We start from the raw sequence: 12714 nt of genomic DNA, 5'->3' as shown, positions 1-12714 counted from the left end.
TCTAAAACTCATTGTATCATAAATATAAAGATATAATGGATCTCAAAGGTCATTTAAAGGTGAAAATCTTATTTTTCAGATGAAGAAACTGAGGCACAGAGAAACTAAGTGACTTACCCCAGCTGGTAAATAGCAAAGTTAGGATTTCATGAAGTCTTTTTCAAGAGACTAGACTGCCTTTTACAGACCAAAACATCAAAGAGTTCGGTTTTGCCCACTAGAGATCTTTTCTTTTGAATGTAATTATCATTCCCCTCATCCTCTTTACACCTTGCCTTCACATACTCCTTATTGCAGGTTTAACTAGGTAATTTCTGAGAACTCTTCCAAACCTCAATTTATGATGATACAATGTTTTCCTTGCAACTCATTCATAAGTAAATGAAGTTTCCCCACTTGTTTTCAATCTCCACTCTTTCAATCCCCATCCTTCTTATTATGTCTTAGACAATTTAAGCAGTGATTCTTGGACATGGACTTTTTAACCCTTCTCCTGCTTAGCCAACAAAATCTAAACAAGGGCTCCCAAATTTTTGAGGGCAGTCAAAACAGAAGGGAATCTTGGAATGTTTAGGCATGGACAATTACCACAAACTACATGTGGGGAAAGTAAACCAAAACTCACAAAGAGCAGTTGAACTAGGGAATGGGGTAGGTAAGAAAGGAAGGGGTAGAGGAGAGAGAGACCTCAAGCCACCACTATAAGGTGGATCCCTACCCTAAAGGACAAATAGTGGAAAGAGACCAAAATGGAAGGGTGTCACCACAAGCATTTGGCAGCACCATATTTTGCTAATCTGTCTTGATCTCTAGGTTTCCTTGCTAACTAGATGTAAAACTCTCCTGGTTCTTCTGAAAAACTTCCGTGCCTTGGGGCATAATTCTGATGGTCCTGCCCAAGTTATAAATCTGAATAAGAACAGCCTGATACAGTAAGTAGTTATAGTACTTGGATAGGAAGTCAGAGGACCTAGATTCAAATTCAAACTCTCCTTGTGGAATACTTGATTTTTAGCAAATGATTTAGCCTCTCTGGATCTCAGTTTCTTCAGTTGTAAAATAAAAAAGATTAGATTGGTGACTTCTAAGATATTTGTCCACTCAGAATCTATGATTCTATAATATTTTCTTCTCATCTCACCCATTTCATAAGTGGATTGGGTCCCCCACCACCACCACCTCATTTAGGGGAATAAGATAAGAAGTCAATAGTGTGAGACCGATAGGTGGCTCAGTGGATTGAGAGCCAGGCCTAGAGACCAGGAGGTGGATTCAAATCTGACCTCAGACACTTCCTGGATGTGTGACCCTGGGCAAATCACTTAACCCCCATTGCCTAGCCCTTACCGTTGTTCTGCCTTGGAACCAATACTTAGTATTGTTTTCCTTAGAACCAGAAAAGTTTAAAAAAAAAAGAAAAAGAAGGAGGAGGAGGAGGAGAAAGAAGAACAGGAAGAAGAAGAACAAGAAGGAAGAGAAGGAGGAAGAGGAGAAGGAGGAAGAAGAGGAAGAAGAAAAGGAAGAGGAAGAAGAAAAGGGACGAGGAGAAGAAGAAGAAAGAAGAAGAAGAAGAAGGAGAAGAAGAAGAAGAAGAAGAAGAAGAAGAAGAAGAAGAAGAAGAAGAAGAAGAAGAAGAAGAAGAAGAAGAAGAAGAAGAAGAAGAAGAAGAAGAAGAAGAAGAAGAAGAAGAAGAAGAAGGAAAAGGAGAAAGAAGAAAAAGAAGTTAATGCCATCTTGGGCTGTATTAGGAAAGGCTTAACTTCCAAAAATAAGGAAAATTATTGTCTAGGCCAACTCTTCTCTGGTCAGTATGGTCACATCTTTTTTGCAGTATTGTGTGCAGTTCTGGGCACTACAGTTTAAGAAGGATAATTATAATACTTAACAACAGCTACCATCTATAGGCACCTACTATGTGCCAGGTGTTAATTTCTTTTCAAATATTATCTCTTTGATCTTCATAACACCCTTAAGGAGGTAAGTGCTATTATTATTCCCATTTTACAGTTGAAGAAACAGAGGCAAGCAGGGTAAGTGACATTGTTAAGCCGGAGTTCATCAACAGGAAGGTGCAGGGATTTGAGTCCAGACCCCAGTAGAATGGACTGAAGAAAACAGGAGTAATTAGACTGGAAAAGAGAAAAGAAGAAGGGGTCATAGTAACCATCTTAGGGTATTCAAAGAACTGACATTGAAAAGAGGGATTAAAAGTTATTTTGTTTGGTCTCAGATGGCAAAATGAGGAGCAATGGGAATGAATTGACAAAATTCTAAATTTAAGCTTGATATCAGGAAATGTTTTTCAAAAATAAAGAGTATAAGTAGAACTTACTGTCTCAAGTAGTACTAGATGCCATCTCATTAGGGATTTTAAATTTAAAATTTTAAAGCACTGGCTTGTAGGTCTGTTGGAGTAAGGATTCTTTTTCATTATGGGCTGGAATAAGTGGCCATTGAAGTACTTTCTATGATGTTATTCCTCTCTACAAACTCTATGGTTTCTCAGAACTGAACTGTCATCTGTCCTCCAAAGTGTGCGTGATACCTTTATTCCTCTTCACCTTAGCTCGTGATGTATCTTCTACCTGGAAATCTCCATCTTTTTCCCTTCTGCCTCCCAATAACCAATAACAAATTTTATCATTCTATTTCTTTTACATCATGGGTAAATTGGAGAAAGTCCTCTACTACTTATCTTCTCACTGTCTTTTAAACCCTCTGTAATCTGACTTCCAACTAACTGAAATTGTCCTCTCCAAAGTTATCCAAATGTAATGGCTTTTCCTCAGTTCTCATCTTTCTTTTCCTCTCTATGGCATTTGACACTCTTGATTACCTTCTTTTTCACCTGTATACACTCTTCCCCTCCCTGGATTTTCATAATATTTCTCTCTTATGCTTCTCTTCTTACATCTGACTTTTCCTTCATAGTAGCTTTTGCTGATTCTTCATTCAGATCACACTCACTAATTATGGTGATCCCCAAGGCCCTCTCTCTCTCTTCCCTCTACATGATCTCGCCTGCTAATCTCGCCAGCTGCCATGGGCTCAATTATCATCTCTAGGTGGATGACTGCTAGGTCTATAAATCCAGCCCTAGTCTCTCTTCTGAGCTCTAGTCTTGCCTTTTGGACCTCTCAAATTGGATGTCCAGTAGGCATTTCAAACATGACACATCAAAAGAGACTTGTTATCTTTTCACTGGCATTTTATTGAGTCCTCTGAGAGTATTCTCCTCCCATTGCCATATATTGCTAGTGAAATAACAGCAGAAGAGATCATAGGATTTAGAACTGAAGACCTTAGAGATCATCTAGTCCAAACTGCTCATTTTACCAGTGAGTTTCCAAGGAACCTAACTGATTTGCCTGAGGTCATACAAATAGTAAGTTAATAAAGTAGAGAGACTCAAATCTACAGCCTTGAACTAGACTCTTCCACTAACTGGACTGTTGCCTTTTGACACTCAACAGTGTCTGTCTCCCTTTTCCTAGAAAATCAGTTTCTGGGTGAAAAAGGAACAGGATAAATACATGAACCAGTTTATCTCTGGATGCCCTGGTGGGCTATCAAAATGTAATGTAAAAAACAAAATATAGCAGCACTTTTTGTGGAAGCAAAGACTCAGAAGCAAAGAGGATGTCCACTGACAAGGGAATGACCAAACAAACGAGGTCGTTCATGAATACATAGAAATGACGAATGTGGTAAATACAGAGAAGCATGGAAAAATCTACCTGAACTGATATAGAGTGAAGATAAACCAAGAAAACAATATACACAATAGGCCACAATATAAATGGAAAGAGCACACACACACACACAAAAGTGAATGTTTTGAAGTTATAGAGAATCAGTATATCTTGAAAAAAGAGATATGAAAAGCAGTTTTTACCCCTACTTATTCTTCCAGAGGTGGGAGATCCATAAATGGTCCACATTGCACATACTTTCAAACTTTTAAATCAGTTATGCTGACTTTTCCCTCTTTTTCTTTTTCCATCTTGAAATAGTATTTAACAATTTTAATTTAAATAGCATTTAGGAATACTACATGTAAAGCTCTCTCAGAAGGCTAGGGAGAGAGATACTAGAGGAAACGATGGTAATGTAAAGAAACAAAAATCATAACAACATGTTTTTTTTTTAAAATGTAATGTAAAGTAGGGCCATAAATGTTTAAATTACCCCCAGATTCATTTTTATTTTCTTCTGATTATTGTCAAAATAACTATTTTGGGTTGGTTTTTTTTATGAATGGCAAGAATCTATTTTGGATTTTTTTCTATATATATATATTTTCTCATTTCAATGAATATTTCACAGGCCTGAAGAAGGGGCACAATGAAAACATTTGAACAAGAATACCCAACCCTAACGTGAAAAAGGCAAATCTGAAAATAGGCTGAGCCTTACTATAGTAGTACCTGTCCAGGACAATATTGAGCCCAGGGGGGCCCTGAAGAGTGAAATGAATGAATAAATGAATGAATGAACAAACAGATGAGAAAGCATTTACTAGTTTACTATGTACTAGACTCTGGGGATTCAAATCCAAAAGCAAAGACAAGCATTCAAGGATACAAATCCAAAAGCAAAGAACTCATAGAGCTTACATTCTTTCTTTTCTTTTTTTTTTTTTAAATCTTTACCTTTTATCTTAGAATCAATACAAATATCTGTTCCAAGGCAGAAGATCAGTAAGAACTAAGCAGCTGGGGTTAAGTGACTTGCCTAGGGTCACATAGCTAGGAAGTGTCTGAGGCTAGATTTGACATGTCTCTCTATCCATTGAAATACCTATCTGCCCCAAGCTTATGTTCTAATAAGGGGAGAGAATACATATAGGGGTGCAGTGGCCAGAGATGGGAATTTTGGCCTGGAAAGCCATAGGGTCAAAGAAAACTAGATTGACAAACCTCTTCCAGTAATAATGGCAGATTTGATTTGATCAGAGTTCTGGAACTAGAGAGGAAAGAAAGAGGGGGAAAGATTATACTTATTAAGTGTGACCCAGTAGCCAATTACAGTAAGTGGCCAGGTAAGGCAGTTGCCCATAGACAGAGGGGCCCAGAGTTCTGTAGATTTAGGACATCGTCTCAGGAGACAAGACTGTTGGTGAGGCTGGTGAGAAGATGAACCAGAAATAGGGAAATACTCCATAGATAGGATGTCTTGCTATGCCTTTGCTCACATTGTTTGATATCAGTAGTCTATTCTTCTTTCCCCACTGCTAATTTCCTATTCATCCTTTAAATCCCAACTTAAATTCAGCCTCCTCCAGGAAATTTTCCCTGGGCCCCTGGTCAATAATGATTGTCTTTAGGGGCAGCTGGGTGGATTGAGAGCCAGGTCTAGAGACAGGAGTTTCTGGGTTCAATTCTGGCCTCACATACTTCCCAGCTGTGTGACCCTGGGCAAGTCACTCAACCCCCATTGCCTAGCCCTTACCACTCTTCTGCCTTAGAACCAATACACAGTAGTGATTCTAAGATGAAAGGTAAAGGTTTTTTAAAATAATAATAATAATAATAATGATTGTCTTTCTCAGACCTCATCTAATTCTTTGTTTCTACTTCTCTAATATTCTCATATGGGTTGTAGTTCATTACATGTATGAGTTTGTGTTTTAGCCCCTTCCTTGGACCCTAAGCTACATGATGGCAAGGAGTTTGTCTTCTCTACATTTTGTCTCCCTCTTCTTCCTCCACCGCAATACCTAACCCAGTGTTCTGCACATAAACGCTTAATAAATGTTTGCCGAAATGAATGAATGAATATGGATGGGATCTCTTTTGCTAAATCTCTTCATGTATTACTATATCCACAGGGCAGAAAACTAATATTTTTTCACTTGCTTGGTAGATTAAGGAAGAATTGTAAATATGTATTTACAATTAAAATATTTCCACACTCAATCACATCTCACTTCCCCTCAGGGATAGCAACCATTCTGGCTGGCAGCCTGGTAGAGTGGAAAGTATCTTGGAGCAGGAGTCAGAGAGAAGGGTTCTAGTACCAGCCCTGCTAATTAGTTGTTGGGCCCAGGGCAAATCAGTTTACCTCTCTGAGCCTTGGTTTTCTCATCTGTAAAATGGAACTCATCATTATAGCCCTACCTCAGCCACAGATTTGTTTCAACAGCTTTCTGTCTGCTTATTTTGAGGCTCCCACAAAAGCATGGATGGAAATGGGTTTTGTGACTGGAAAAGGCTGATATTAGTTCTTTTGTGAAAAACATACTCAAATTCTCCTTCCTTTCTTCTACTTCCCAGATCTTTTCTCAGAGCCTGCATTAGAGGCTGTTGTTTTTGTTTTTGTTTTCCTCTTTCCACTAGTAATATTGTAAGTTTCTACTTACATTTGATATCATACTTGTGGATTGTAATGACTATTTTTCCTGGCATCAAACTCCCTGTTTTCCTTTCTTTTTGGATTCACAAAATGTTAGAGCTGGAAAGTTCCTTATATATCACCTAGTTTCCCCGCTCATTTTACTGATGAGAAAACTGAGGCCTAGATAAGGGAGCCAATTTACCTAACTTCACTCAGTCACAGAGAGCTAGAGCCAGGTCTTTCCACTTCCAATTAAACCTTGACACTCAGAAGCTTTTTTCTCTAATTCTGAGATAGGTTTAGGCAGAATCTTACACAATGGCTTTAATTCCAGAAAGTAAACAATCCTTCACACTCAATTCTGATTGTTGGAGTCATTAAAAAAAAAAAGGGGGGGGTGTTATCCTAGGCTGGGCATCTGAGCCAAATGGGATGATTTTTATTCTTCTTTACTTAAGTACCATTATTACCATTTTAAAAGTGAGAAAATGGGAGCTCCTAGAAGTAAATTGACTTGGCCAGGGTCACACAGTTAGAAAAGGACAGAACGAACCAGGACTAAAATGTGGTTGTTTTGTCCCTTTTATTACTTAGTGCAACCACTATTTATTATTTACACAATTCACAAACCAATTACCTTGGTGGAGGACAACCATCACCCTCCTATTAAAAAATCTTCAGTTTCTCTTTTTTTTTTTCCCCCAGCAGGATAAAATTCATCCTTCTCAATCTGACATTTAATGTCCCCTACAATTTGATTTCAGGTTACTTTTCCAGACTTATTTCACACTATTTCCTTCCACTCACTTTTATGCTCCAGTGAAATGGGCCAGCTTGCTATTCCCTAAATTGGACAATGCCATTGCCTTCCTCAATGCTTTGGCCCAGGTTGTCTACCATGCCCATAATACACTCAATCATGTGGGCAGCTAGGCGGCACAGCGGATGGAGTGCCAGACCTGGACTCAGGAAGTTGTTGTTGTTGCTTGTTCATTTTTCAGCTGCGTCTGATTCTTTGTGACCCCTGTTTGGGGGTTTTCTTGGCTACCATCCTGGAATGGTTTGCCCTTTCCTTCTCCAGTTCATTTTCCAGATAGGAAACAAGGCAAACAGGGTTAATTGACTTGCCCAGGGTCACACAGCTAGTAAGTGTCTGGAGCCAGATTTGACCTCAGGAAGATGAGTCTTCCTGACTTCTACGCCCAGCTCTCTACCTGAGTTCAAATCTAGCCTCATGTCACTTCCTACCTGTATGACCTTGGGAAAAGCACTTGAGTTCTGTTTACCTGTTACCTCACTTGTAAAATGGGAGTGATAATGGCACCTACCTCTCAGGGTTTGTTGTGAGGATCAAAGGCGATAATGTTTTGTTTTGTTTTTCAGTTTTCATTTTTTATTTTTTTCTGGGTTATATGTGTATCGCACACAAAACATATTTCCATATTATTCATTTTGTAAACAAGTGATAAATAATATGTTTTCATGTGCATTTCTACTCCCACAGTTCTTCCTCTGGAGGTGGAGAGCATTCTTTTTCATAAGCCCCTTAGAACTGTCCTGAATCATTGTATTACTGTTAGTAGAGAAGTCTATCATCAAATGGGATAATATTTTTTAAGTGCTTAACACAGTGCTCTCAGTATGTAGTAATGGTAGTAATCGCTACATAAATGTTAGTTATTATTTTTATTATATCTGCCTCTTAGAATCTTGCCCTTCTTTCAAAGCTTAGTCCTGTTTGAAACCTTTCCTGATTCCTCCACGTTAGTGTTCTCTCTATCCTAAAACTGTCTTTTTTATGTTCTTCTCTGCATACGTGTTTTATGCCCTTATTAGATCATAAGCTCTTTGATTGTGGAGTGCGTGCGTTTGGTTTCTGTTTTGGATAACCTCTGCCTCCTACAAAGTCTTGCACTTAGCACCCATGTAATAAATTTCTGCTGAATAGAATCAAAATATCTGATACCTGACAGGTCCCTGTGCTGCTCTGCACTGGGAGAGAGACACAAAGATGTCAGCCAGGGGCCCTTGGACTCAGGGAGCTAGCTCAGAGCCTCTTTTTCTGGGGGATTTCTGTAAATTGAGACAGGATATGAGAAGTGCTATTAGGTGATGTCCAAGTAAAACCCTCTGCCCTTCTCTGCTTCTTGCAGATCTCTTGAGGGATTCTCCTTAGTCCTTGGCCCCTTCCCTGGCACTGATTTTTCCCAGATGTTCTCCCTCTCTCCCTCCCAGACCTCAGACCAGGGCAGTTCTGTTGAGGCTGGCGCCCTTCTCAGCATGAGTCCTTTTCTCACAACCCCTTGTTTGCTAGCTTGCTTCTCCAGCCAGTCTTCTGGTCTATTTTCTTATTTCCTCTGGAGGGGGTGAGGGTTGGTTAGCACCATCTGAAATCCATCATCTGTATTTCCACCAACCCTCTCTCCCGGTCTCACACGGCCCAGGTGGCTTACCCACATTCTTTTGGGGGGGCAGCTGTTAACAGCTCAGCAGTTTCATTTCCCCTCTTGCTTGGGCAGGGGGTGGGGAGAGGGCATGGTGAGAGATGTCCAGCTAGACCTGCCTCCTTCTTAGTCTGGCCTCATCTTGGGCCATTGGCACAGAGAAGTCCTTCCTCCTCAGAGACAAGCACCCAATGCCTCTTAGAGGGAGCAAGAATAACCCCCATCTCTGTAGTCCTTTCCAGTGTACAGAGGAAGAGTCCTGAGAAACAGCAGGGGCAAGTAATATCCCCATTTTATTATTATTATTATTATTATTATTATTATTATTTTAACCCTTATCTTCTATCTTAGAATCAATACTATGTATTGGATCCAAGGCAGAAGAGTGGTAAGGGTTAGGCAATGGGGGTTAAGTGACTTGCCCAGGGTCACACAGCTAGGAAGTATCTGAGGCCAAATATGAACCCAGGACCTCCCATCTCTGGGCCTGGCTCTCAATCCACTGAGCCACCCAGCTGCCCCCCAATATCCCCATTTTAAACTGTTTACTCTAATGGGGAATATGGACCCTGATATTGATTGGCATCAATAGTTGTGGATAGGCTATTAGGTTTAAGGAGATTCAGTTGTTGACAGTTAATTAAGAATTTACTCACTACATTACCAAAAGTGACTTAGCTAATATGTGAAGAAGCCGGGATTCAAAAGCAAATCCTCTGTCTCAAGTCCAATGATTATATTTGTTGATGATTGTCATTAAAAAATAACTTTTTAAATTTATATTTTACCTTCTATGGTGATTTTATTTTACTTTTTTGTTTAAAGATGAAAAATATATGTATGTATATATTTGCATATATATAAACACATGCCATATGCAATGTATATGAACAGAAATTTTAAAAATCCTTAAAAAATCTTTATCTTCTGTCTTAGGATCAATACTAGGTGTCAGTTCCAAGGCACAAGAGCAATAAGAGCTAGGCAATGAGGGGTTAAGTGACTTGTCCAGGGTCACCCAGCAAGAAAGTGTCTAAAGTCATATTTGATCCCAGGACCTCTTGTCTTTAGATCTGGCTCTCAACCTAGCTGGCCCCTATATTTGAAATTTTTTTAAAGATACATGTAGTCTAAATGGAAGGTAATCTCCTAGTGTAAAAGGTAATTCTTTGTTCTCTTTGTCCATTCTGAGTTTATACTTGTGAAGGGGAATCCTTTATTCCCTGTCTATTTTGAGTTAACACTTTGGTTAACAATAACCGAAGTACCCTTACTTAATACCTCACCAGATTGTGAAAACAGGGTTAACTCTCCTTTTTCTACTTTTGAATTGAATCACCAAAAGCTTGAACTCCCTACTTAGCACTAGTTGGAGGAGCTTTCCACTTTTCACCTCAATCATCCAGGAATCTGTGAAACCTTTTGATGAGTATTCACCTCTCCAGAAGGTGAGAAGTGGTTCCCACAAACACTGCCCCCTGGGCAATGCTGGGCAATTTGGAAGCTGTGATTGGCCTTTGTGAAAAAGGGAAGGGACAGGAAGCCACTAAAGACTCTGATTTTCTGGGGCTGAGGGAGTTGACTCCTAGAAGGAAGTTGGCTTTAAGAAGGAGCTGGACTTCAAGAAAGAATACAGCTTCAAGAAGAAAGTAGGCCTCAGGAATCATCTTCAGCTTGAGTCATTGTCTTGACCTATCTCCTGGAGGGAACTTGGGTGAGTGAATAGCTGGTTTTCCTTTCCTGTCTTCTGGAGAGAGCTTAATTCTGGCTGAAGGTCTGAGCACCGGAGAAATATTTAGATAGAAAGGCTAAATGTCTTCTCTACCTTTCTGTATTTCTCTACTTTCACTCTTTCTACCTCTTTTGTAAATAAAAGTTATTAAGTCATTTTGACTTTGAGCAATAATACTTTAAATCAGCAACTACCATATTATTTATATTCATATATTTTAGTCAAACCACTAAAATTTAATTCTTATACTAGGGAAGGAACTCTGGATTTCAGGCCTGGCACTCTGTCAACTATGTTTCGTAGCTGTCCCTAATAAATAGTCTTTTTATTAAAAAGTTATTGGGGAGGGGGTGCAGTTAGGATGGAGAGCCAGGCCCATTCGCCTTCATCCTACCTCTGCCTCCTAACTTCCTTGGCTTCCATTCAGACTAAGCTGAAATCCCATCTTCTGTAGGAGGTCACTGCTAGTTCTTTCCCTAGAAGATTACCTTCTATTTAGACTACATGTATCTTTAAAAAAAATTGTTAATTTATCGGCCAGGTAAGTGGTTCTGTGGTTTAAGAGCTAGGCCCAGAGATGGGAGGTCCTGGGTTCAGATCTGGCCTCACTTCCTAGCTGTGTGACCCTGGGAAATTCACTTACCGCCATCACTCTGTTTCCTTGTTGGTTCTTTCTCTCCTGTATTCATTTTATGGCATTATTTTAATATTGGTTGGGGAGGATTCTCATGGTGACTCTGAGCTTCTCTGCTTTACTCTGCCATCTTGGCTCCACTCTCTAGTAAAGTAGGGTTTTAAAATTAAATTAAAATTTTAAATTGTTTGTTGGTTACATTAAAATTCCTAGGTATGTTTCTTCCTCCCTCCAGCACTAGAAAAAGCATCATGTGACAAAATATATTTATATTCAAACTGTGTCTTTTGTGTTTCTATTTATCACTTTTTTCTCTGGAAGTGAACATACACATATCATTCTCCAAACAATGTTTCTGCTGCTGTATGTAATATTCTCTTGGTTCTATTCATTTCACTTTCCATGTGGGTCTTTCTATTAAAAAACAAGCAAAAACAAAACTTTCTGTCCTGTCAATTCTAAGACAGAACAGTGAGGGTTAGGCAGTGGGGGTTAAGTGACTTTCCTAGGGTCACACAGCCAGGAAATGTCTGAGGTCAGATTTGAACCCAGAACCTCCTGACTTCCAGCCTGCTGCTCTATCCACTATGTTCCCTAGCTGCCCACTTTTCATGTTTTAAAAAAATTAACCTGCTTGTCATTTCTTACGATACAGCAGTGTCCCATCACAATCATATGCCACTACTCGTTCAGCCACTCCCCACTTGATGGGCATCTCCTAAGTAGATTATGTGTGTCTTGTATATTACTTCAATGCTGTCTCCCCCTGTTAAAATGTGACATCCTTGAGACTAGGGTCCATGTTTCGGCCTGTCTTTGTATTCCCACTGCTTATAACCTAGTGCCTGGCACTTAGAAAATGCTTGATAAAAGCTTGCCGACTGATTTACCAAATTGCAGCTTTTTAACTTTCCGTTTCCCCTTCTTTAAAATAGGGGATTCTAAGCTTCGTAATACTAGCTAATAGCATTGTTGGTCGGAGGTGAAGCACTCTGTAAATCTCCAAATGTTTTGGAAGTGGTAATTCTTAGTACCCATAATAACTTGCCTTTTCTATAAACTAAAAACACCTGGCAGTTGTTCATTCCTTCCTCCCTTTGCCATAGCCCTATTCCCTACATATTCCCCAGGCTGAAGCCCAAACAGCTCGGCCACTTTAATTGGGGCTGTTAATACCTTGTAATGTTTCCTTTATCCACTATTTCATTCCTAGAGAGAAAGAACAGTCTTTTGTTTGGAACCGCTCCCTGGAATCACCATGAGGTCTGCCAGCCCTGTTGGCCTATTTTCTCCTGACACATTCTCCAAAAATCTTATTTCTCAGCTGGCTTTAAAGAGCATATCAATTTCTTGTCTTCCAGGCATCTGACTTTTGGTAAATCTGTTTGTTCTGTTGGACCCTCCCTGCTGAATTGGTAACTGGGGTCCCTGTCACAATCTTCGTGGGGAACTGAAGGTGTCCTCTTGCTGGCCTCTTTCTAACTTTGAAACTGCAGAATCTGCTTTCTCTCTTCTTTCTCACCTCTTTTGGTGACTCCCATAGAAGAAAGAAAAATGTATAAGTATTG

The sequence above is a fragment of the Gracilinanus agilis genome, chromosome 2 (genome assembly GCF_016433145.1).
Source record: "Gracilinanus agilis isolate LMUSP501 chromosome 2, AgileGrace, whole genome shotgun sequence".
NCBI classification, from domain to species: Eukaryota; Metazoa; Chordata; class Mammalia; order Didelphimorphia; family Didelphidae; genus Gracilinanus; species Gracilinanus agilis.
The sequence above is the reverse complement of the archived record's forward strand: the minus strand, read 5'-3'. Positions refer to the sequence as shown.